This window comes from Gigantopelta aegis, chromosome 6 (assembly GCF_016097555.1).
Source record: "Gigantopelta aegis isolate Gae_Host chromosome 6, Gae_host_genome, whole genome shotgun sequence".
Classification (NCBI taxonomy): domain Eukaryota; kingdom Metazoa; phylum Mollusca; class Gastropoda; order Neomphalida; family Peltospiridae; genus Gigantopelta; species Gigantopelta aegis.
Window position 1 is genome coordinate 72,572,441 of NC_054704.1, and position 27,972 is coordinate 72,600,412.

At 38.0% G+C, this 27,972-nt stretch overlaps 1 protein-coding gene across 2 annotated transcripts in view; it reads left to right on the top strand.

Annotated features, from left to right (window-relative positions):
- Positions 1 to 924: 924 nt before the first annotated feature.
- LOC121374068 (beta-1,4-mannosyltransferase egh-like) overlaps positions 925 to 27,972 on the top strand; it is a 103,324-nt gene continuing 76,276 nt past the window's right edge. Inside the window, exons 1-2 of one of the 2 annotated variants that reach the window (XM_041500964.1) lie at positions 925 to 1,228; positions 27,243 to 27,321. The gene's annotated coding sequence lies outside the window, so the exon portion shown is untranslated. The remainder of the gene's footprint in view (positions 1,229 to 27,242; positions 27,322 to 27,972) is intronic. The other variant, XM_041500965.1, reaches the window with a different exon arrangement.

A 27,972-nucleotide genomic window follows, 5' to 3' on the forward strand; every position in this document is an offset into this window, starting at 1 on the left:
TTACATTTTTTTCATTAGTAGCAAGAGATCTTTTATATGCACCATTTCTCAGACAGGACATCACATATCACGGCCTTTGATATGTACCAGTCGTGGGGCACTGTCTGAAACAATGGACCCATCGATCCTAGACACGGGCGTAGGAAGGTGGCAAAATGGGGGTGGGTGGGAGAGCACACACATAAATATTTTTAAATACATGTATAAATATATAAAAACATCACTGCTGCTATAAAGTGAGGGGGCGTATGCCCCTCCCCCCCCCCCCCCCCCCCCCCGCGCTTCCTACGCTAGTGCTAGACCGGCCGCACATCAGACGAGCGCTTTACCACTGGACTACGTCTCGCCCTCTGGTTTACCTTAATAATAATTATTTAAACTATTTCTTTCGTAGCATTTTATATTTCAGACCCAGACAAACGATGTGTCAAGTGGCGATGAATGGGGGGATGTGTGCATTTTTTTATTTGGTTTAATAGGATAAACAAACAACCAAAAAAAGAAAGAAGAAAAGTACTTGTTAATAGTTTGGGCCCAGCCCCCAACCATCGGTTCTACGGGCCTTCAAAAGAAAGAGAGAGAGAGAAAAAAAGGAAAACATCAAATGGTCAGCTTATGTTTTAGAAGTAATTAATTTAAGTTTTGTTTTATATTTGAAAAGAAAAAAAATATGTGACGTGAAGTAGGGCCCATTAAATTGTTGGCTAGTTGTTTTAAAAACTTTTAGTTTTCAAAACCTAGAACTATATAAGATGGGAATCTCAATCCTGCACATTCCAAAAGCATTCTTTATTATAAAGCCAAAGCTATTCGGGTTGTCATGGAAACCTATGGTTTCCGCAAACTCCTGCAACTTAAATCTGACCAATGGCATTGGTTTTACCAGCTGTTACGTCCAGGATGCGCAGCGAGGCTTTCAAACAGATGTCAGTGTATTGTTTGTGTGTTGCGCGTGTTCTCACTGGCAGAGTGAGAGAGAGAGAAGCAGGAACTTTGAAAGGCTAGGAGTCTGAGAACCGTTGACGATGTTTTCCTGACAGTTAATTTGAATTCTGCACACCGCACTGTTGAATACGGAGTTATATTGTACAGCCGGTGAGTGTATTTATTAGCTCGGCAGACAGGAAGCGTGTGACACTGATGAAACATTCGATTTAGCTGAATCGAGTCGAGTGGTGTGTGTGGCCAGTTGCAGCAGTGGATGATTGACCAGCGCGCGGTCCGCGTGGTAAGTGCCAAAAAAAATTTAAAATAGCCGAGTGCTTGTTACCTTGTACTTGCGCAATGCCGTTCCGGTTCATAGAGAATAGAATGAGTAATCATTTAGTGATGCGAGCCAATTGAGTTTAGGAGTGCCTGTGTTGTAATAAAAATATTTCACCAGCCGTTACGACCTGAACATAGGCGATGAAAGTTAAACGATTTTCAAATGGGGTGGGGCAGTAAGCCCATATAATGGCATATTTATCTAGGCCGTAGGAACAATATACAGATATAAGGGGGAGGGGCACAATCTCCAGTGAGATAGCTTGTCTTAGTGTGGGGGTATAAGTAACATTTTTATATTTATTAGTTCCCTACCGGTCCATCTCCGTTTTCATTTCTGTCCTGTCTGACTTTGTCTGTCCCACATACATTTTTTTGGGACATTTTTTTTTTTTACAATGCATTGAAATTTTTTTTGTGTATATCATGTACAGTTTCAGATCAAGTCCCTACTTTTGGTTTGACACCCAATAGTCGATGTATTTTTTTTGCTGGGGTGTTGTTAAACATTCAGTCATTAATTTTTTAATTTTTCATTGTTGACAAGATTTATTGCCCTTGAACTTATGAGATACGAAAATGTGTTGGGTTTGGTTGGGGACATGACATGTATGTATTGCTTTAGCAGTGCTTTCAAAATGTTTGTTTATATAGTAATGAAAGAAAGAAATGTTTTATTTAACAACACACTCAACACATTTATATGGCATCAGACATATGGTTTAGGACCACAGTGACACAGATATTGAGAGCGGAAACCTGCTGTCACCACTTCATGGGCTACTCTTTTCGACTAGCAGCAAGGGATCTTTTATATGCACCATCCCACAGACAGGGTAGTACATACCACGACCTTTGATATACCAGTCGTGGTGCACTGGCTGGAATGAGAAATAGACTAATGAGCCCATTGATGGGGATTGATCCCACACTGACCGTGCATCGAGAAAGCACTGTACCACTAAGCTACGTCCCGCCCCTGTTTATATAGAGTAAGACCAAAACAATTACGTTTTTGTCCCCGCTTCCCCGCCCCCTTTCCCTTTCTGGTTCCTACTAGCCTGTTATAGTTAGAGTTTGAGGGTCAGTGTTCCTTGACCCCTCCCGGTTTCTGATGCCTCTATGTAACAAATGTTAAGTCCTATTACTAGACGTGGGGGGGGGGGGGGGGCAGTATATTAAAATCTAAGATAACCAGTAGTCTGCATAATTTTTTAGTAAGTACTGTGATATCCCTCTAAACCGGACACCCTTGGAACCAATAAAAATGTCTGGTATAAGAAAGAGGTTAAGTTATGTACTGGTTTTTAAAAAGGGACTGAAACGTTCAGTTCTGAGGAAATTCCAGTTTACAGAGGGTCTGATCTTGAGTGTTTAGTTTCTTGAATTATATATATATTGTTAACAAGTAAGTAACCTATTCATAATACATGCATACTGAACTTTTTCACGACATTCCAAATGCATTTAAAAAAAAGAAAAAGATTTTGCAAATGATAATTTTGAAGTTTTAATCATCTAGAAATTCAAAACAAAATAGTTTGCGGTTGTCGATTTTAAAACCTGACTACATAACTAATTGGTGATTCTTGTGAATTTAAATTTGCAAAACCGACATAAAGAGAATAACCAATATGACACATGAACAGAATATTGACACACAAGTAGAACAATGATATATATGGAAACAGAACTATTTTGACATACAAATAGAACAACAGTGACATACAAACACAGAACAACACTGACATGTGAACAGAACAATGGTAACATGCGAACAGAACAATGATATCATGCAAACAATTAAAGTGACTTAAGAACAGAACAACAGTGACATATGAACACAGATCAGTAGTGACATGTGAACAGAACAATGGCCTCAGTGGCGTCATGGTTAAGTCATCGAACATAAAGCTGGTAGATACAGGGTTCGCAGTCTCGTACTGGCTCCAACCCAGAGTGATTTTAACGACTCAATGGGTATATGTAAGACCACTACACCCTCTTCTTTCTCACTACAACTAATAACTAACCCACTATCGTGGACAGACAGCCCAGATAGCTGAGGTGTGTGCCCTGGACAGCATGCTTGAACCTTAATTAGAAAAAAAGAAAGAAATGTTCTTTTTAACGACGCACTCAACACATTTTATTTACGGTTATATGGCGTCAGTTAAGGACCACACAGATTTGGAGAGGAAACCCGCTGTCACCACTACATGGGCTACTCTTCCAATTAGCAGCAAGGGATCTTTTATTTGCGCTTCCCACAGGCAGGATAGCACAAACCGTGGCCTTTGTTGAACCAGTTATGGATCACTGGTCGGTGCATGCAAGTGGTTTACACCTACCCATTGAGCCTTGCGGAGCACTCACTCAGGGTTTGGAGTCGGTATCTGGATTAAAAATCTCATGCCTCGACTGGGATCCGAACCCAGTACCTACCAGCCTGTAGACCGATGGCCTGCCACGATGCCACCGAGGCCGAACCTTAATTAAGCCCGCAAATAAGTTGAAACGGAAATGCGATGTGAACAGAAAAGTAGTGACATGTGAACATAACAACTGCGATGTGATCAGAACAACAGTGACATGTGAACATAACAACTGTGATGTGAACAGAACAATAGTGATGTGAACAGAACAATAGTGACATGCGAACCATGGTGACACTTTGTTGGAAATAGGTACTTGTCCGTTTGTCCTGACAAGTAAAAATCTGCTTGGACAAACAAAATGTACCTCATTGGTTGTCCAGTGGACAAGTCAAAATGTTCAATGAGTTTTATGTTAAGCAGTCAAAAACATCATCCTTGTACTTGAATAACACAAACCATTTATTAGGAAAAGTTTGTAAGTGAAAATATTGGTGGACAAGTAGATTTCTAGATGTATTTGTCCAGTGGACTAGTGAAAAATTCTGCTTATTTCTATCACCGTGACACGCAAATATACACAATGACATGCGAACAGAACTACAGTGAGATATGAACAGAATGTTCAAGTGATGTGAACAGAACACTGGTCTTGTGTGGAATATTGTGCTCTGCCGTGTCACACACACTTCCCTTTGTCTAAAGGTATTTGATCCTCTTACCACACCGTGTGTCCAGAATTTGCTAATAATTGCTATTGTAACATCGAGGCTCACACTATCAGGGCTAGCTCTGGGTGAACATAAATTATCTATTAAACTTAAAAAATAGCAGAAGATCCGTTATTTCTAATAAAAAATATAGTAAAATTATTTCGCCAACTTAAAATAAAATTTCGCCAGTTGTTTTTAAAATTCGCAATTGGCGAATTTGACTACTGCCAGAGCTAGCCCTGCACTATCATTTGCCACATTCACCAGTTAGAAGGAAAAAAAATTGGTGAAAGAATATATAGTTTGACCAGTGAAAAATTTGCAAAAGTCTTTTCAGGTCCATAGGAATGATATCTGGAGTGGGTGGTGGGTGGTGGTGGTGGTGGGGGGGGGGGGGGGAGCACAATCTAGATTTGGTTTTAGTTATAAAGAGTAGGGCACAGCTTTCTTGCCCCTCTCCGATTAATATCTAGACTGTTTTACCTCCATTTTTATTAACCAAACAGTAATGTAGCTTTTTCTTGTTAATGGGCTGGTTTCGATAGGTTGAGGATACATGTAATTCATCACTAATACAAGTAACCTGTAGGTGAGATATATCCACTGCTGTCATTCCTGACTGCAGTTGTCAACGAGAATTTATATACGTACATATATTACATCAGTCATTCAGGTTTACTGCACAATAGGCTTAAGCTTTACAATGGCATGACTGTTCCATGTTTGCCTGATAGTAATAAATGCTATATAACATATAGTAATAAATACTATATCATGTGTCTCAGCATTCTGGAAATGGTTACGAAAATGTAAGCAGTTGAGCTCATCCATCTGCCTAAAGCAGTGTTTCACAGAGATATTAACTCAGATTTACTAGATAAACCACCAGTTGTGGTATTTAAAGTTTGTTTTGTTTAAGACACAATTAGAGCATGTTGATTTATTCATCATAGGTTATTTGGTAATTCTGACAGTAGTCTTAGAGAGGAAACCCGCTACATTTTATCATTAGTAGTGCTAAAGGGATTGTTTATGTGTACCATCATATAGGCAGGTAGTGCATACCAGTTGTGGTGCACTGGCTGGAATGAGAAATAGTTCATTGGGCCCACTGATGGGGATCGATCCTAGACTGACTGCACATCAAGTAAGCCCATTACCAGTCGTGGTATTTAGTCCACTCTTCGGGGTGGGATGTAGCTCAGTGGTAGAGAGATTAACTTAGACAGAGGAGGATCTAGGGGCCTCCTCCCCTAAATATTGCCACAGTTATAATTTTATTATATATTAATTTTCGTTTATTTTTTTACGATCCCCCTCCAAACCTCCCCCAAAGTTCCCTTGGTATTCTGTCTCATGCCATTGGATTTTCTGGATCCGCCACTGTTAGAGATGTACTAGATACCAGTTGTGGTGTTAGTCTCCACCACTCCTTGGGGTGGGGTGTAGCTCAGTGGTGGAGCATGAGATGCAATAGGTGATGGGATCGATCATTCTCTGTAGATCTGCTTTTGGGGTTGGGAATTTATTCTTCTTTTTTAACATACTTATTAGTACCCCATGACTGGAATGGGATTCGTGGTTAAAAAAAAATTGTTAGTTGCCATCAGAGTTTACCAAAAGAATTGTGAGTTAACATCTGTGTTGAGTACGTCATTAAATAAAACATTTCCTTTCCGTAGTATGTTTGTTTAAATGTCAATAAATGTTACAAAGTGATCAAATTCTCATAAGTATGTGATCTGAAAACTATCACATACTTTGATTACAGTGGATATGCTAGCTATTATGTGATAAATGTATAAATATATCTATAGTAGGTAAAGCAAAGTGAAAATTTAAAGAGGACCGCGACACCGCCCCTCCAATAAACTGAGGAGTTTAAAGCCATTTGCGATTAAATCTGTTAGAAAATACGTTAGATGTTGGACACAAGCTGTTGTTTTATTGACAGGAACACAACTTTGCTGAAGTGGAGACCAATATTTACTTTAGTTTCACGGGGTCACATCTCCTGGCCTTCAGTATCAGATATTTGCAAGATGGCGATGTCTAACTAGGATTTAATTCTACCTGAAATTCCGGACTGATGTTTTGAATATTAGTTCCAGCCAAAAGGTTCTTAGATGTTTTATTTTAAAGTTGTGAAGCTCTGTGTAATATTATTAATACATTTAAATATATAATTCTGTTCATACTTGTAGTTAGAAATTTCATAAGTATACAGGGCTTTAGATCTGAAAAATTTGGTCTAAAATGTGTTGAGTGCATCATTAACAAAAACGTCCTTCCTTTTCTTTCTTGTATACTTACTTACATGTACAAGTGAAAACAATGATTTTGAATAGCCAGCCCTTACGGTTTTATTTCTGTGTATGATGACTTTTTTTGTTTATTTTAGTGAGCTAGTTTTGTCGGGGAATATATATATATTTTTAAATGTTTGAAATGTGATCTAGTGTATAAAGATGTGATATTTTTTAATGTTCATATCAGTGATTGTCCCTGTTCGTTGTGTCAGACAGATCCTACTTTGCACTAGTAAAGCTGTATATAGGCCAACCACAAGTTAAGGGAAGGATATGTTTTATTTAACTATGCACTCAACACATTTTATTTTCGGTTATATGGCGTCAGACATATGGTTAAGGACCACACAGATACTGAGAGAGAAAACCTGCTGTCGCCACTTCATGGGCTACTCTTTTCGATTAGCAGCAAGGGATCTTTTATATGCACCATCCCACAGAACGGGATAGTACATACCACAGCCTTTGTTACACCAGTTGTGGAGCACTGGCTGGAACGAGAAATAGCCCAATGGGTCCACTGATGGGAATCGATCCTAGACTGACCACGCATCAAGTGAACGCTTTACCACTAGGCTACTTCCCGCCCCCACCACCACCACCGCCACCACCACTGCCGCCGCCACCACCAGTTAAATGAACATTTATGCAACCCTTGCAGTTGGCAGTGCAGCAGAGTTTTTAATTCTTTGAGATTTTAATTTTTTTTTTGCTGTGGAAACGTCGAACCAAAAATTATTTTGCCAATTTTTTCTATTTTTCACAATTGTCGACTTTGGCGAACGACAGCACCAAATCTGGGAATATAGTATATTTGATTTGGTTTTCTGCAGGGTTTTTTTAATTTATAGACATTCTCTTAATTGCTCGGGTTGGCATGTACAAGTGTATATTTAATGACAAATTAATTAGAGATTTCATCAGAATTCCAAGACTGTGCGAATTCAAATTCCGCATAATTGGAAAATGTGTTGTGCAGAACCTATTTTGGTGTGTATAATTGTTAATCTTGGATCAGAAACAACACAGTTAAAAAAGTTTAGCTGGTGACGACTGGTTCAAATTCTGTCAAAGCTGGCTCACACTTTCATTCATCTTTCTCATCTATCACTCTCTGCCTATCATTCTCATTATAAAAACTTCAGCCTAACTAGTTAACTTTTAATTGATAAAAACATTGAAAAATAAAAACCAGGTCCATGCATATAAAACTTTTAAAAGTCTAGAATTAAGACCAATAGAGTGAGACTTTAATGTTATATGGCAACACCATACAAATTGTATGCTACATCATTAGAGACTGAGTTTAGACTCTTTACGTTTTGTAAGCTCTGGGGCTGTTACATAGTCTTCCAATAAGCACACGTACCACTGCCTTTGATGTCCTGAAGCACTGGTTAAATACAGGTAATTTAAAACAAAAGTTTTTAAACTCTGTCATCAGTCTGAATGGTTTTTTTTAAAATCCACATCAACATGCATTGTGTTGTTTTCGCAATATCAGTAACATCAACTATTAGGAAGAATTCTTGGCAAAAAAGCTAGCCCCTGGCAAAGATTCGGCATAAAATTACACTTACCGGTGGTGTTTTTTGTGAGGTTCAAAGTGGCACATTTCCAACTTGCACATAATCATTGAACATAGAACTTTGTGATATTTAATAGGTGCAAATAACAAAGTAATGTTTCCAAAATGTCAACAATATTAACTATATGGATTAATCAATATGTACATTACGCATGTTGCTAGAATAATCCAATAATGAGACAGGGCTGCAGAAATTACTACTATTAGTCTGCTCTCCAAAAGTGAAAGAAAATTCCGAAAGACAATTTTAAAAATACAATAACCAGTCAAATATGCAATTTTTTTTTTTCTTTTTTGTATTGCATTTATTTTTGTGGTATAAAGTTTAATTTTTCAAGTTTCACGTTTAGATCAATTTCAGACTTCTCAATATAAACTACATGTACATCAATGAAACTTGATTTATAGTTGCACCTAAGTTTATGGTAGACGAACCATTTAATTCTGCTGAATTTTTGTTCTAATTAACTGCAGGGCTTCTAGATTATGGTAGCCCTACTCCCATTACTAGTGATATTCAATGTTGAGCTAGTAAATAACTACTATTGCCATGCCCGATGGCTAGTGAAATATTTGTTTGTCAAATGTTGCAGTTACGTCTTATTTTGTAAATATGAATATCCTGACCCCACCCCAACCCCCAATGTTAGTGTTTTTAAACTCTATCTCCCTCTTTAGATGACATATCTGATTATTACTATTATTTAGTAAAATTGTATTAACTTAAAAGTAAAGTAGTGCTAGTGAATTTTTAATCTTGGCTAGTATATTTTTTAAATTACTGATCCCAAGGCTAGTGGATTTAAAAAAATTTCTAGAAGCCCTGAATTAAGGGGAAAAAGCATTGATTTTTAGGTTGGTTATTTTTAAGTTTATTTTTTTTATTCTTTGATCCACTTTAAATTAGTATCAATATAAAAAGAACAACACTGCAATAAAGAGTTTATATTATTGTATTGTCTTGTAGGCTGATGGACTAGTAGAAATTTTGGCGGACTAGTAGAAATTCTGGCGGACTGGAAAGTTTGTTTCGCTAGTACTGGGCTGCGTTCAACCAGACCAAGTAGAAAAATGTCCGCTAGACTGGTTTATGTGCTTCAGGTTAAACAAAATATAGTGGACTAGTGAACTATTTTTTTATTTTTACATCCCTGTTGTGGAATGGTGAGAAAGTAATCCCTGGTGCAAATATTATATTATATTGATATCTCTAAAATGAGTGGGATAGCAATTGCGGATCAAGGATTTTTTGTGAGAGTGTGTGTGTCTGGCATGGTAAGAGGGGTTTGAGTAGGCTTTTATTTAATTATTTTGACATCGGTAAGGGATGGTGGGGGGGGGGGGGGTCACCCCTGCTTGGATCTGCACGTGGATAGGGTGTGCATAGTTGAGAAGTAAGAGTGCTTACCGGACGTGTCATTCGTTGTGGGATTGGGGGGCGAGATGTAGCCCAGTGGTAAAACACTCGCTTGATGCACGGTCGGTTTGGGATCGATCTCCATCAGTGGGCCCATTGGGCTATATCTCTGGGCTATATCTCGCTCCAGCCAGTGCACCATGACTGGTACATCAAAGGCCGTGGTATGTGTGATCCTGTCTTTGGGATGGTGCATATAAAAAAAACCTTGCTGTTAATCGAAAAGAGTAGTGCATGAAGTGGCGACAGCGGGTTTCCTCCCTCAATATATGTGTGGTCCATAACCATATGTCCGATGTCATATAACCGTAAAATGAAATGTGTTGAGTGCGTCGTTAAGTAAACTATTTCCTTCCTTTGTTGTAGGATTAATCACTGCAGTTTCCATCTGTGTACAAATTTTAAAGTTTGTTTTAGTTATAAAGTACATTGATTTATTCATCATCGGCTCTTGGATGTGAAAAATATCAGGAGCGTTGGAAGCAATTAAAAGTTGGTATGGCCTTGAAAGCAATGTATATGATGAGATCTATATTATGCGCGTGCCATAGGAAGAAAAAAAGTGGTACAGCCATAGCCGTATAACCCCTGTGTAATTGTAGCACAGTTCCGTATCCCACATTTTAAAATGTGCTCAGGTGTCATCTAAATGTAATGTCTTTCTTTCCATTAAAATGGCTTTGTTTAGACCACGCTAATCGTATAGAGAAAAGACCAGCTTGTGACAAACACGATCATTAAAAATATATATATATATCTGAAAAATGCTGCTTTTGGATGCAAGGGCCTTGGGGCACAGGATGGCTAAATGGCTTTAAATAAGCTTATAAATAGACTGAAAAACAACAGTGTGACCTTTTTGTTTCATACTTAAAAATAACAAACTCTGAGTGTTTTCTATTTAAAGAAAAATGTGTGCCTTTTTTTCTTCTTTTTTTGAAGCTAGCTAAAGCACTAGCCTGATGCATGGTCAGTCTAGGATCGATCCCCATAGATGAGCGTATTGTACCACGACTGTTAAAGGCCATGGTATGTGCTACAAGGCTCAAATTTAACGACGGCCATGCTGCAAATTGCTGTAATGCCCTATAGTCATATGCCTCGGTGCCCTCAAAATTAAACAGAGTTTCATGGCCACACTGGCTGTGCCTTATTTTGAATAATACTGGTCATTGTACTCGAACACAACTGATGAACGTTTTTATCATGAAAACGTGAAACCGTTCACACTTCTTTTTTGTTAATGTGTCACTTGTGTGCTGTTGTGTTATATTAATTCACTTGTTAAAGTTTACTTTGTTTCCCTGCTTTCTGGCCATAATACCCTAAAAACAAATCTTTATTGGTCTGGACCAAATGGCCTTATTGGTCTCTAATTTGCCAAATCTGAGGCCTGGTGCTATCCTGTCTGTGCGCTAGTGCATATAAAAGATCCAACATATGTTCAACACCATATAATCATATGTTGAGTAGTACATAGTCTGTAGGTTTAGTCATAATCACTATCTAACGTAATGATTGGTTCGTGCCCTGTCATTTTCATTTAACAGTGAGCATGACATGTACAGTACATAACCCCATGAAGTAATGTTTCGAATCGAAGGGGATTACATCATTGAATGTCAGTTATAATCGGTGATCGGCTTTCGGTTATACAATCAGAATTAAGTGATCTTGAAAAGGATTTGAATTATTAGAAGAATGCATGCACCTACATGTACATGTACATGTATTGTCGTCTTCATAAAGATAATATTAGCCTGACATTAGCTAATTTAACTTATTAATACCTAATCTTTATCTCTTAATTTAGCCAAACCCTGGCACGGTTTAGGTGCATGTGCAGGTGGTAGGGGGAGGTTTGCGGGGGTCGAAATCTCCCTGCTCCAAGCAAATTTTCTTTTTAAAAATATATTTTCCAGGGTAGCAGACTAGACTCCCCTTAAAAAACTCGGTTGCCACAGTACACAGGGTGTTAGATCTCACTAACTTGGGCACAACATGTTTATGTCTGTTCTGAGCACTCTTGATATTTTGTTAGTATAGTAATGTTATTAACAGCTGGTAAAGAGTTGCAGATATTCAGAAATGTATTTCAAGTTATTTCAGTCTAATTACAGCTTATCATTTCAATGGTTTTGAGGTTAGCATGTTTATACTTAATTTGGGCTTGCTTATTTTGAGCATACATATTTCGGGTACCCACTACAATTTTTTCCATTAATAGCAAGGGATCTTTTATATGCACCATCTCACAGACAGGATAACACATATCACAGCCTTTGATATACGAGTCATAATGCACTGGCTTGAAGGAGAAATAGCCCAATGGGCCATCTACAGGGATTGATCCTTGGACCGACTGCGCATCAAGCCTGTGCTTTACCACTGGGCTATTTCCCACACTTATGTACACATGAAGACAATCACCAACCCCAATTGATATATTTACATTAAAAAAAAGTTTGTTGTGTTTAACGACACCACTGGAGCACATTGATTAATTAATCATCGGCTATTGGATATATTTACATCAGTTCCATCATTTAAACTAGGAACATTTACAGTTAGCATTTTTAGCAAAATCAGTTAATAATTTTTAAAATAAGTCTCCACATCGGTAAATTTCTCGTTCCAGCCAGTGCTCCACAACTGGTGTAACAAAGACTGTGGTATGTACTATCCTGTCTATGGGATGGTGCATATAAAAAATCCCTTGCTGCTATTCGAAAAAGAATAGCCCATGAAGTGGCGACAACGGGTTTCCTCTCTCAATATCTGTGTGATCCTTAACCATATGTCTGATGCCATATAACTAAATAAAATGTGTTGAGTGTGTCATTAAATAAAACATTTCCTTCCTTCCATCCTTCCTTCCTTCCACATCGGTAGAGCTCCACCGATCAATTTTCGATTATTATTGATTATTGAACCGGCCCTACATGTACCATGACGCACTTGTGTTGATCAAACGCAAGGGGCAGCTGATCATCCTGAGTGAACAGCATTCTTCTGGAAGACACGGGGGCTTCATCCATTGTTCAAGTCATGCATGTCAAACACATGGAACATGCTTCAACACTCTTTATTCAGATTTTGATAACAGTAAAGCTAGGCTGGTTGTAGTCTGTGGGGAAAAAAGCATGACCAATCATTCATGACTTGTTTAAAGTTCTGCAAATTAGTTTGCTATAACAGGAATTGATTTTTATCTTATCATCGTCTATTGGACATCAAACATATGGTCATTCTGACATATTTCTTAAGAGGAAACCCGTTGCCACCACATCTTTACGATAAGCAGCAAGGATCTTTTATATGCACCTTCTGACAGACAGGACAGTACATACCACAGCCTTTGATGAACCAGTTGTGGACCACGGATGACCGACCGCTTCACAGATGGACACGCTACTGCTTGAGCATATAAAAGATCCCTTGCTGTTAATCGAAAAGAGTAGCCCATGAAGTGGTGACAGCAGGTTTCCTCTCTCAATATATGTGTGGTCCTTAACCATATGTCTGATGCCATATAACCGTAAATACAATGTGTTGAGGGCGTCGTTAAATAAAACATTTCTTTCGTTGAACATCAATGTGTTGGTGTCTGTGAATTTAGGAATTTTATATTAATAATAATGAAAAAATAAATGTGTTGTAGCTTATAGGTTACCAGTCACATATTTTATGGTAACCTGTAAACAGGTTACTAAAAACCATGCTTACTCAGGGCTAGCTTTTGGTGAGCAAAACAATTCGCCAATTTGTCTATTAAACTTCAAAAATTGTAGCAATCAACAGGGTTTTTTTTTGTCTTTTTTTAAATGTCAATTACTGCATGAAATTATTTTGCCAAATTAAAATCAAATTCGCCAACTGCTTTCAAAATTGACAGTTGGTGAAGTTGATGAGTGCCAGAGCCCTGTAACTAGTATTTTGATGCCTGTTTAATAGTCAGTTAAATGAGTTTCAGAAATATTTTCAGAGTATTTTTTTTTAGTGAGTTTTTTTTATTTTTCAAATTTAATTTTTCCATTCTCATTACAAAAAAACTACAGTATACAGGAAATTAAACCTGGTTGCAGGATGTAGCATGTTGATACTAATTATGTTTTTTCCATTTTTTTAAATAATTTATTTTGGTGGGGAGGCAGAGAGGGGAAAGCCTATATGCCCAACTTGAAGGGACATTCCTGAGTTTGCTGCATTGTAAGATGTTTCCGACTAATAAAATATATCTATGATTAAACTTATATATTAAATAAAAAAATTTGTTTAGAAAGAAAGAAAGAAATGTTTTATTTAACAACGCACTCAACACATTTTATTTACGGTCATATGGCATCACACATGTGGTTAAGGACCACACAGATTTTGAGAGGAAACCTGCTGTCACCACTGTATGGGCTACTCTTCCGATTGGCAGCAAGGGATCTTTTATTTGCGCTTCCCACAGGCAGGATAGCACAAACCATGGCCTTTGATGAACCAGTTATGGATCACTGGTCGGTGCAAGTGGTTTACACCTACCCATTGAGCCTTGCGGAGCACTCACTCAGGGTTTGGAGTCGGTATCTGAATTAAAAATCCCATGCCTCGACTGGGATCCGAACCCAGTACCTACCAGCCTGTAGACCAATGGCCTGCCATGACGCCACCGAGGCCGGTCTTTTTGTTTAGAATATCAGTATCTGTATATTCAATGTTTTTCTGGTTGTCTTAATATTTGTAAGAAGCCCAGACTGGATTTCGTCTTCAAAAAATATATTTTAGGAAATAGAATGAAATTTAACCCAGTACAAATATTAGAATGATCAGAAACACGTTTAATATACAGCCACTAATATTTTATGCAGAAAAATATATTTGATATGTAATTACAATTGTTAAAAAGTCTCTTTTAGTCGATAACATCTAAAAAATTGCAGGAAACTCAGGAATTCAACAAAATGTGAGGCTCACAACGTCTGGTCCACATTATTTTCGTTTAATTATTTACTAATTTCTAGTTATTGATCTTATTTGCCATAGAATTAATATAACAATTAATTCGACCTAAAGTAGGGTATAAGTCGGTTACATCCACACTTACTCGGTGTATCAGTGAATATCCCACCAGTTTTGGTCGTGAAAACATCCTCGGCTTCGCCTCGAAGGCCTAACGACCAAAACTGTAGGGATTTTCACTGATACACCTCGTAAAGTGTGTGTACAGCTATTACATACATGCTTCAGGTATTTTTCTAATGTACATGTAATAGGTACTATTTCTGTAATTTACATGGTAATTCATAACTCTGTAATGTGCATGTAACGGACTTACAGACTACATGTATTTATGTACTGTAATAGACGTTTATGCTCAGGTAGACGTATAATTAAACTCTAGGCTTGAAAGTTACATGCAGTGAACCTGTGACCAGTCTTTTTGTTCTTAGAACAAGACAAGAACATGCTTTCAGTCGATCCAGAAATTAAAATGTACCGAGTTGACATTAAACAAATATCCATTTCTTTTGTTTGAACAATTGGTAAGAACATATTACACCCTCAATGATTTTGTAAAATGTGGCTGTGTATTTATACAAGTATACATACATACATGGGCATATGGGGACTCTTGGATTTAGGGGGGCTGGAGGGGTTGATTTGCCCGAAATTTTACCCAGATAAAAACTGCCCGAATTTTCCCCACTGTTTTGCCCGAATTGGGGGGGGGGGGGGGGCAATAAAATGTGTTGAGTGCGTCGTTAAATAAAACATTTCCTTTCTTCTCTTGATCTAGTGTTTAAATAATTGTATTATACAGTGAAACCCCTCAAAACAACACCCTCAGGAAAAAAAACAGAATTCCCACAAAATTGGATTTTGTTCATGCTCCCTTTTAATATATCAGTACAGGTAAGAACCTCTTTAAACAGGATACCCCTTGAACCGAATGTTTTCCTTGGTCCCATTGGGACCAGCCTCGGTGGCATTGTGGTTAGGCCATCGGTCTACAGGCTGGTAGGTACTGGGTTCGGATCCCAGTCGAGGCATGGAATTTTTCATCCAGATACCGACTCCAAACCCTGAAAATACGGTACATAAAAATGTGAAAGCTTTTGTCGCTTGTCCTGTTTTCCCTTTATCTAAATGATCTAGATAATTACTTAAAAAGCCCAAATTGTACTGGGGTATGCCTGGATACAGATGAAACGTTCTATGAAACAGCTCTTTACTTTTTATGTTTATTATATGTTGACAATACTGTGCTTCTCGCATCAAATGCCTCTGACTTAAACAATCTCTGTCTTTTCACAATATTGCAATAAATGGAAACTCAAAGTAAATGCAAGTAAAACTAAACTAATAATTTTCAATTTCACCGGTAATGACTACAAGAAAGTTGTTACACTTGGAAATGATGTGCTTGAAAACGTAAAAGAATATAAATACCTAGGTCTTACTTTTACCAAACTAAATAAATTTAATACAAGCAAAAAACAGCTGACTCAAAAGACAACAAAAGCAATGTACTTTGTTCTGTCTAAATCTAAAGACGATAACCTTTCACTAGAATGCAAATTAAAACTATTTGACTCCATTGTACTCCCGATTCTGTTATACGGGATATATGGGATTACGAAAACATTGATATCATTGAAACTATTCTTATAAAATTCTTAAGACACATCCTACCAGTAAAACAAGGCACCCCGCTATTCATGTTATATGGAGAACTAGGAAGAAGACCCCTTAAATTAATTATTCAACAAAGAGTTATAAGTTGCTGGGCCCGTATTGTATCTGGTAAACAAACAAAATCATAGTTTTTACTGCATGAATTAATGTTACATGACTCTTCTGTTAATGGGTATAGTTATAAATTGATAAAAAATGGTTGAAGATATATTTAACCAACTAGACATGACAAATGTTTGGATGTCACGGAACTTTTCCTTCATAAAAATACTTCTTAAGCAAGTAAAATTAAGACAAAACGACCAGTATTTACAACAATGGAATAGTAACATAGCTTTATCATCAAGAGGTAAAACGTATACTATATTTAAAGAAAACCTTAGATTAGAAAAATATCTTATTATATTACCACAACATTTTGGGCTATATTACTCAAATTTAGAACATCTAACCACTACTTACCAATCGAAATAGGACACTGGAATAACACCCCAGTAGAAGATCAAACGTGCACATTATGTAACAATAATGAAATTGGAGACAAATTTCACTATCTATTCACATGTACATGTACTTATTTCACTAACTCCCATAAACATTTGCTTAAGCCATATTATAATAAACCAAGTACATTGAAATTTAAACAACAGTGCTCAGTCCAATACGGTCCACTTGTCTGGTCATTGTGTTGTGGTAACAGTGCTCAGTCCAATACGGTCCACTTGTCTGGTCATTGTGTTGTGGTAACAGTGCTCAGTACAAAACGGTCCACTTATCTGGTCATTGTGTTGTGGTAACAGTGCTCAGTCCAGTACAGTCCACTTGTCTCGGTGCTCTGTCCAATATGGTCCACTTGTCTGGTCATTGTGTTGTGATAACAGTGCACAGTCCAATACGGTCCACTTGTCTGGTCATTGTGTTGTGATAACAGTGCTCAGTCCAATACGGTCCACTTATCTGTTCATTGTGTTGTGATAACAGTGCACAGTCCAATACGGTCCACTTGTCTGTTCATTGTGTTGTGGTAACAGTGCACAGTCCAATATGGTCCACTTGTCTGGTTATTGTGTTGTGGTAACAGTGCTCAGTCCAATATGGTTCACTTGTCTGGTCATTGTGTTGTGGTAACAGTGCACAGTCCAATACGGTCCACTTATCTGGTCATTGTGTTGTGGTAACAGTGCTCAGTCCAGTGCAGTCCACTTGTCTCAGTGCTCAGTCCAATATGGTCCACTTGTCTGGTCATTATGTTGTGGTAACAGTACTCAGTCCAATATGGTCCACTTGTCTGTTCATTGTGTTGTGGTAACAGTGCACAGTTCAATATGGTCCACTTATCTGGTCATTGTGTTGTGGTAACAGTGCACAGTCCAATACGGTCCACTTGTCTGGTCATTGTGTTGTGATAACAGTACACAGTCCAATATGGTCCACTTGTCTGGTCATTGTGTTGTGGTAACAGTGCTCAGTCCAATATGGTCCACTTGTATGATCATTGTGTTGTGGTAACAGTGCTCTAATTAAAATCAATCTAGCAAACATGTCTGCCTTGTATGGCTTCGTAATGACTTTGCCAAACATGTTTGTGGCTCGCCATCTCATCGGGGTAAACATTGCCAGTCTCATCCTCAGGACCATTATACCCAATCAATGATCTCATTACCAAATTTACTTTTTTAAATCACCGAATTTGAATTTCTTATCATCCACTCAAATGTTTATCAGGCGATCTTGTTTGGCAGAGATAATTCCAGGGTGAGGAGTGGAATTCAGCTTCATGCTGCGTGGGCTTGCAGTGGGGGAATTATAAACTGCAGTTGCTGTCATTTCCAAATTGGTGCTTTTCACTTTGTTAACTCTCAATTATAGAGTTAAAAATTGTCTGGAGTTTCCACAATATATCAGTATTGGGAAAATGGTCACGGTTCTTTTCTTTGATTTAAAAAAAAGAAGAAAAAAAAGAGCTCATAGTAAACACCATGTTTTCAAAACCCTGCAGTCTTTTTCACTTTTTTCTTTTCCATTTTTTTAAAAATGTTCAATGTCATTTATTTATCTCTGCAATTGAGAAAGCAATTATTTACAGCAAAAACATGTTTTCAGTTTTTAATCTCAGGACTTTTGAAGAAAGAAAAAAAATTATTGATTGCCTACAGCAAAAACATTTTGTGTCATAAATTGTTAATCTTGGAACGTTGAAAAAAAAACCCCACCAAAAGATAATACCAGAGTTTTGTGTTGTTGGGGTTTTTTTTTAAAGTATGTCAGTCCACTATGCAAAGTTTATTTTTTCCAGTTGAGACCAACCACTTCGTTTTAGATTTTTTTTTTTTGTTGTTGATGGTGGTGGTTTGTTGTTTTGGGTTTTTTGTTGTTGTAGTTGTTGTTGTTTTTGTTTGTTTTTGGGGGTGGGGTAGGGGTGTAAATTAAAAAAAAAAATTTTTTTTTTAATTTGAACTAAGCGGTGTAGAGATGATTTTCAGTTTGTTACAACATTCTATTCTAAGTCTTCTGGGTACTTAGATCTAAATACATGGCTGAAATATTAAACATTAAAGGAATACTCCACATGATTTTAAAACTACATTCCCTGGAATATTTTTATTATTTAAGCATATAGAACAGAAAATCCAATTACGTTTGATGCATATATGACGCCGCACTCCACATTGGTTTCACTACGCTGGCTTATCCAGATCAAAAACAAAGCCATGATTTTGAAAGTGGAACCCTTTTGACGGGCTCGTACCGATCTCGGTTTTCATTGGCTTATCACAAGTATAGAATTCCCCAACAAGAATTTTTGAACAAATTGATTGAGGGGTCGTCTCATATCTCCAAAACATATTTATATCCATAGAGGTATGGTACAACGCCTTTCCAGGGGTCGGTGAGTGGGGGATTTGCCTTGAAATTTAGACAGTGGCCAGCTGTTGGCATACGCGTTACATGTAAGGGGGTGTTACTAATTACGTAACGCTCTAGGGTTAGAGGAAGAGGGTACTGTGTTCGATTTACGTAACATTTTTCAAGACTATATGTTATTTTTATTCATTACTTAGACCTAAAAAGGTGGGGTTTTTAAATGCGCGGCCAGTCTAGGATCAATCCCTATCGGCGGGTATACAAAAAGACCATGGTATGTGATATCCTGTCTGTGGGATGGTACATATAAACAATCCCTTGCTAAAAAATAAAATGTAGCGGGTTTCCAATGCGCGTGTGCAGGGATTTCAGCAGGGTTGGGGTTATAGACTGTATTAAGTGAAGTTTATATGGGGCCATGCTCCCCCAAAAAATACATTTCAATTTTTTTTAAGCTTGGGCAAGTACGGGTTTCAACCTCCAATACCCTCCCACTGCACATGCACCCGATTCCTCTCTAAGATTATATGTCAAAATTACCAAATGTTAGACATCCAACAGCAGATGGAAGGAAGGATAGGATATGTTCAATCTAATTAAAATTAGCAGCCAGTTGGAGCTCATGTCCACCAATCAAAACCTTACTTGCAGAATCATGCCAGTGATTTGAAAATAATTTGAAAATATTCCGAATTATCCTAAGGGTATACAATATGTTTATACGCACTCAACACATTTTATTTATGGTTGTATGGGGTCGGATGATTATTAAATCAATATGCTTTATCTTTGATGTCGTTAATTCCCCCCCCCCCCCCAACTTTACCCTTTCCAAACGAAATAATATTTATTTGAATTTGTCGATTTTAACACATAAAATTAAGAAGTGAAAACGTTCATTGTCTACTTTAGTATATTTTATTTTTAAAATATATACAATCGTGATTAATGTGTTACTAGTATACAAACTAAACTTTGAAAGTTCTACTAACACTTTATAAAATATCAATTCTGAAATAGGAAGGTATGACTGTTGATAATATGTTGTCAAGATCAAACCGGTTTTATCTACAGCGCAAGATTTCTCTTTTAATTTTTTGAGACAAACCCTACAATTTGAAATCGGCAAACGCACATGTTAACTGAAACTGACAACAGGCTGTTGCTTGTGCTTTGCCGAGCTATGGCGGCACGGGCGACGAATCAAGCGTATATGTTTGACGATATCCGTTCATAGCGAACACACACAACTTTTTTAAAAGTGCATTTGAGCTTGTATTTCACATTTGTACATGATGTTATAATATGGTAACCAGATAATGTAACTTTAACTTACATTCTATGTTAATTCTATTCTGTTCATGTGCATTATTTGTTGACTATTGTTTTAATACATATATTAAAAGAAAACAAAGTAAATAGAGCTGTCTAGGTCAACAGGCCTCCTCTTGTTTTTATCTTTGCTTTCATCAGTGTGGTATCTACCAGTAATCCCTTTAACAAAGTTCGGTATATATATCCTTTTCAAAAAAAGAAATGTGTGAGATACTGTAAATTAATGAAATTAATGTGAGGACAGCAAGATATCTAAATTATAAGAAGATCCTATTGGGAAATTCAGAATTTAATGAAAAAGAAAACGAAAAAATAATTCAAACTACTTTAAAATACATAACTGCTACTAAACATTTCTGCTAAAGTTTACACTAATTTTTTGGCTAGAAATTCCCTAATCCAAAGAAAATGTTCTGGTTTTCTATTACTATACCTACACCTTTCACTCTATCCCCTTTCCTTTTCTTCCTCCTTTAAATCTACTATAGTCTGTGGAATCTAAACATGTATCCGCATGTAAATTGTAGGGAGAGGTCTTAATATAGGCTAAGCCTGTTGACCAATCCCAGTATGTTGTTTTGGCAAATAAAATATTGTTTAAACCAAATTAATGTGAGCAAGTTAAAACAAATGCAAAAAATGTAATAACACAATAATTACTTGGTGTATTATATTTTTTTAACTGATAACATTATCAAGAAATTAAACATTTAAATAAAATAAAACAAAGAACAATAGTCTTGTGCTTTGTTAAAATGAAGGCACTGGAAAAAGAAAGTAATGTAAGGTACAAAAGAGAAAAAGAGAAAAAAAGCTGCATTCTGATCTATGTGTAGTTAAATGAATACTCCACAAGTCGCTGCTGCTGTTTTCATTTCCGTAATGCTCAGAGTACGATGTGGAGGAATTTACTACAAATTAAAAAAACATGATTACATGTAGCTTTAACTGGTTTGTCTGTTAAAAAAACCCACCTACGCACTTTTTTTTGTTTAATTGATACAAGATGATTGAAACTAATGTTAAGTTCGTAAAAACAAGTCAAAATGTTTTATTTCATGTATGAATTTTAATTATGCACAGACCAAATACAATAACAAAAATTTACATTTAGTGTGTACATGTACCTGTCCCAACAGTATCACAGAGATTTATTTAGGATTGTTTGACATAGTCCCAATGTTTGATGAGATTGGGAAAATTAGTGTGAGTAAATCATACTCGAGATATGCTTTCAGGCCACTGAATGATATTTAACACCACTGGTAAATTAATATATATATATACTGGGAATTATTAACACAGAAATTGGGAATTTTCAGCACAGACATTGGGAACTTTCAGTGCCACCTTTTGGGAAGGGGCCTTTGTTTGGACTCGCAGAATGCCTCGATAAATCCCTGTATCATGATACACAGGTAGTTGACACGTTATTTTCCTCATTTACTGTATCACTGTAATTTCTATATAGATCTACATATATATTCTTCAAAAAAATTAGGGGAACTTGAAATATTAATGTTGATATCGACTCTTAGACTGAACATACGTTTTGACCATAGACATTCTAGTAAAGAATGTTTAGGCCTGTTTATCAATTAACACACCGAAACACATTCCATAGTTTGCACATGCATCACGCAGTTGCCTCATACACGTGCGTTCATACACGTGCGTGGGGTGTCGTTCTTGATTATGAAAATTTCCAGGAAGGTCCATTAATTACTGTGGAATATTATTTCTGTCAGTCTTTTTCATTCTGTTGATCATACAGTAGTTATTGTTTAATTTTTAGTCATTTTTATTGTTTGAATTTGCGATTTACTGATAAAAAACCGTCAACTTTCAAATTTCACTTCTGACCCCAATCATCCTTCAAGATATTTGGTGGTCATAAAACCTACTGTAATACTGAACTATGGTTGTAATGTTTGCCCAATTAATTCACTATTATCATATAACCATTCCCCACAGCTAATATACCTTACAATTTTGGCAATTGTAAATTCTTATTAGAGTTCCCCTACTTTTTTGAAGAGTATATATTGTGTATAGTTGTCATTAATGTTATTACTGTCTTGCTATCCTCTCTTACTTCATCTCTTTTTCTTTATATCTCTCTCTCTCTCTCTCTCTCTCTCTCTCTCTCTCTCTCTCTCTCTCTCTCTCTCTCTCTCTCTCTCTTTCTCTCTCTTTCTCTCTCTCTCTGTCTTTGTATGTCCGTCTCTCTCTTCTCTATCTCCCTCCCTCTCCCTCTCTCTCCCTCTCTCCCTATCTGTCTCTTCTCTCTGTATCTCTACTATCTCTGTCTCTCTTCTCTCTCTCTCTCTCTCTCTCTCTCTCTCTCTCTCTCTCTCTCTCTCTCTCTCTCTCTCTCTCTCTCTCTCTCTCTCTATTTCTATTTCTTCTTCTTATTGTGTTACATGTATTTAATATTATTTATGTTCAACATTAATTATAAGATAGTAATTCGGGTCCCAATCACTGACATTATCGACATTTTTGCGGCCAAATTAAAAAATATATATAAAAAATATGTCATTAAATGATGTAACATTAGAAAGCAGAAAACAACAAAGTCCTTCAACATGAGATCGTGGATCCAACAGAAAATCAGTGGGTCAGCAAAGATTTCCAATTTTGCCAGGACATTACCAGTGTTCTTTTGAAAACAGAGTGCTCTTTTGTTTTAGTGTTAAAATGCTATGTGAGTGTATGAGGTGTGTTAGTTAATCCAATTACAGACTTGATTAGACAGCTGAGTAGTGTTTTGTTCATTACACATGAACTCATTTCTGACGCATGTTGCACTTTATGCGTATTAGTCTATTCATATTAGATTTTTTTCAGCTAAAAATATAATTAGTTTTAAAATGAAACTAATTCAGCTGTCGGTGTTTGGATAATGAAAATTGTTTCTACATAATTATATCTTCAGTTGTTGTTATTAATTGGTTATTCATATGCATGCATGGTTATGCAGAGTCTTAGGACCAATATATTTCAAGGATGGGGAGGGACAGTCTCTAGTGGAGAGGGCACAGTCTCTAGTGGGGGGTGGGGTGGGCACAGTCTCTAGTGGAGTAGACACAGTCTCTAGTTGGGACAGGCACAGTCTAGTGGGGGTGGGGTGGGCACAGTCTCTAGTGGGAGCAGGCACAGTCTCTAGTCGGAGTGGGGTGGGCACAGTCTCTATTGGGGGTGGGTGGGCACAGTCTCTAGTGGGGGTGGGGTGGGCACAGTCTAGTGGGGGTGGGTGGGCAGTCTCTAGTGGGGGTGGGTGGGCACAGTCTCTAGTGGGGGTGGGGCGGGCACAGTCTCTAGTGGGGGTGGGGTGGGCACAGTCTCTAGTGGGGGTGGGTGGGCACAGTCTCTAGTGGGGGTGGGGTGGGCACAGTCTCTAGTGGGGGTGGGGCGGGCACAGTCTCTAGTGGGGGTGGGGCAGGCACAGTCTAGTGGGGTGGGGCGGGCACAGTCTCTAGTGGAGCGGGCACAGTCTCTAGTGGGGGTGGGGCGGGCACAGTCTCTAGTGGGGGCGGGCAAAGTGTCTAATGGGGGCGGGACAAGTCTCTAGTTGGGGCAGGCACAATCTCTAGTCGGGGTGGGCACAGTCTCTAGTTGGGGTGAGTACAGTCTTGTTTTCTAAATTGTACACAAAAACAGTGGGTTTTTTTTTTTTGTTATTTCCAAAACACTTTTACTTTTTTCTCATGTCAAACCAAACTAAAATTATTTACAACAAACAGTTTTGTAGGAGGATGGGATGGACTATAGATTTACACCTCAATCCATTTTTCAATTGTCTGTCTTGTGTCCAACCAACACTTGACAGAGACAGAGACAGAGACAGAGACAGAGAGAGAGAGAGAGTGAGTGTGTGAGAGAGAGTGAGAGTGTGAGTGTGAGTGTGAGTGTGAGTGCGAGTGCGAGTGTGAGAGCGAGTGTGTGAGAGCGAGTGTGTGTGTGTGTGTGTGTGTGTGTGTGAGTGAAAGTTGAAGCCACTACTTTGTCCACATACACTGTATAGTTCTACTAAAACACGACAAGGGATCTGTTATATATGTTTTGAAGGGTATTCATACTGTGATTGTTTTTGTTCCTACACTTACTAGTACTAAATTAAAAAGGTGAACTTCTTCATTAGGCTATATACAAAATCTGTTTCATCTTCTAATAAATGTACACGCAGATTTGTAGCTGGAATTGGTTTCATCATTAACAAAGAGGATGTTTCATTTGATTTCCTTTCTAACCAGACACATCTTATTGCTTCATTTCCTGACCATGTTGACCCTATCACGTTCCCACATTGTTTCGGTATGCCAGTCTGACCTACATTATAACTTGTGACGGTTATGTGTTGCAAGTTGCAACAGCGACAGCGGTGGCTTGCTTGCTCTCTCTCTCTCTGATTGTTAGATGTTGTAGCCTGTGATCTTTGGTTACAGTCACACATCAGGTAAACTCTCTGGACAAGATGCAGACAAGTGTACTGTAAACCTTCTATTTGTTGCATCGTGATATTATTACATGTCTTGATTATATTGATGTGACATTCATTCATTCATTCAGTCATTCATTAATGTGGCGGAATTTAGCTCAGTCGGTTGAGTGCTCATTTGAGATGCTTACATTGCAGGATTGAACCACCTTGGTGGATGCATTCCACTGATTGTTTGGGGTTTTTTTTTTATCTTGTTCCAACCAGTGTACCACAACTGGTCAAAGACTGTTGTTTGTGCTATCCTGTCTGTGGAAAAGTTCATATAAAAGATCCCTTGCTGTTAATGTAAAATTGTAGTGGGTTTCCTCTGACGACTACGTGTCATAATTACCAAATGTTTGGCATCCAATAGTCGATGATTAATTAACCAATGTGCTCTAGTTATTTTCGTGCTTATATCCGGGAATATTTGGTTTAGTATCACGTTGCAATTCACAACCCAAGTTTCAGAGATCCACTACACAATTTTAAAACATTAAACATTAGTTGCTAATCAATTTTCAATTAACTAGAAATATCGCTAATCAAGATTTTGAAAACAAAATGTTTCCTGTATATCCAGTTACAGTTCGAGCACACTGTCCTGGGCACACACACCTCAGCAATCTGGACCACCTGGCCAGGACAGTGGCTTAGTGGTTAATTGTTAGTGGTTAGTAAGTTTTGTACTTTATTTTTAAAGCTTATATCCAATTAAGGTTCAAGGACGCTGTCTTGGGCACACACACCTTGGCGATTTGGACTGTCGGTTCAGGACAGAGGGTTAGTTGTTAGTGGCCTTACACCTACCCATTGAGTCGTTAAACTTTCTTTGGGTATGGAGCGGAATATAGCCCAGTGGTAAAGCACTCGCTTGATGCATGGTTGCTTTGGGATCAATCCCCGTTGGTGGGCCTATTGGGCTATTTTTTGTTCCAGCCAGTGCACCACGACTGGAACATCAAAGGCCGTGGTATGTACTATCCTGTCTGTGGGATGGTGCATATAAAAGATCCCATGCTGCTAATCGAAAAGAGTAGCCCATGAAGTGACGACAGTGGATTTCCTCTCTCAATATCTGTGTGGTCTTTAACTATAATTATAACCATAAATAAAATGTGTTGAGTGCATCGTTAAATAAAACATTTCCTTCCTACCTGCATCGAGAGGCGAACCCAAGATTGATGCCTCAACCACTACACCACTGACACCAATGTAACAAATGGTAGTACTGTACTGCTTATAACACTAAAGACCAGTGTCGTGGGTAAGCCATCGGGCATAAGGCTGGTAGGTACAGGGCTCGCAGCCCGGTACCGGCTCCCACCCAGAGTGAGGTTTAATGACTCAGTGGGTAGATGTAAGACCACTGCACCCTCTTCTCCTGACTGACCACTAACAATTAACAAGTAACCCACTCTCCAGGACAGACAGCCCAGATAGCTGAGATGTATGCCCAAGACGGCGTGCTTGAACTGTAATTGGATATAAGCATGAAAATAAGTTGAAATGAAATGAACACTAACAGGAATCGCAATGAGCATAGTGTCTGATAACCCCTGTATATGTTACAGGCAATGTGTAAAATCAGGCAATCTGTAGAATGTCTGAATATTTCAGGCTATCTGTAAATTGCCTGATTCACTCAGGCAATCTTTAGCAATCTATAGATTGAATATTTCAAGCAATCTATACATTATCTGACTAGATATGTTACCACCAAATTAGACCAGGTAATCTACAGGTTATGACAAATGTATCATGTACAATTCCCATTATTTGTATCATTAAATGCCCATCACAGTTACACCAACACTTTGTTATTCATTTATGTATTGCAGTACATGCAGCGTTCCCGTATTACTGGTGCTTGTAAATACAGTGGACAAACTGACATCTGTGTAATATGGATTTTGTTTTGTAAACCATTGATTTTTATTTTTTTGGGGTGTGTGTGTGTGGTTTTGCTTTTAAAAGCATATGCTAGCTTTAACCTCCCCCCCCCCCCCCCCCACAAGTCTACAATTTGTGAGTAGCCGTTAAGATTATAATACAAAATTGTAATTTATCAGCTAATAATGCAAATGAATACATACATACATACTTTATCAGTGTTACACTGTTATCATTGTCATGACAAAGTTTTATAGATTTACAGCATTCGACTCTTATGATACATGTATGTAGTATTTGCCTGTTCTTTGTAGGTGACTGTGCATGCAGCTTCGATAGTGGTCAAGCCAGCCCTGCTGGGATGTGTGTGAAGGAGTGTTGTGTCACGGGTTGGTGAGTAGTTTTATATTACCTGGTCAATATCTAGTTTACTTACCCCTAGTGGTCACCAACACAGACACCGGGTGTGGTGGAATGTGGTTTATACAGTGCTAGAGCACATGTCTGAGGTGGCAGATAGGGTGGGGGGGGGGTGTAACCCAGCGGTAAACCATTTGCGTGGCTGATCTAGGATCGATGGCCCCATTGGGCTATTTCTCATTCCAGCCAGTGGTGTAACACAGGCTGTGGAATTTCTCTTCTCTCTCTCTCTCTCTCTCTCTCTCTCTCTCTCTCTCTCTCTCTCTCTCTCTCTCATCTGTCCCTCATCTCTGTCTGTCTCTCTCTGTCTCATCTGTCCCTCATCTCTCTCTCTCTCTCTGTCTCTCTCTCGCTCTTTCTCTCTGTGTGTGTGTGTGTGTGTGTGTGTCTGTCTCTCTCTGTGTGTGTGTGTGTGTGTTGCTGTCTCTCTCTCTCTTATCTGTCTCCATCCCTCCCCCTCCCTGTCACTCTCTTGCTCTCTTGCTGACATGAAAAAAATTATTAGATTATGGGGTGCCATTTAAGATATTAGCATATTGATACCATATAAATTCACATGCTAAAGGGAGCTAAAAACTGCTCTTTAAACTAGTTTCAGTGTAGTGATAGGGAGCTAGAGCCATA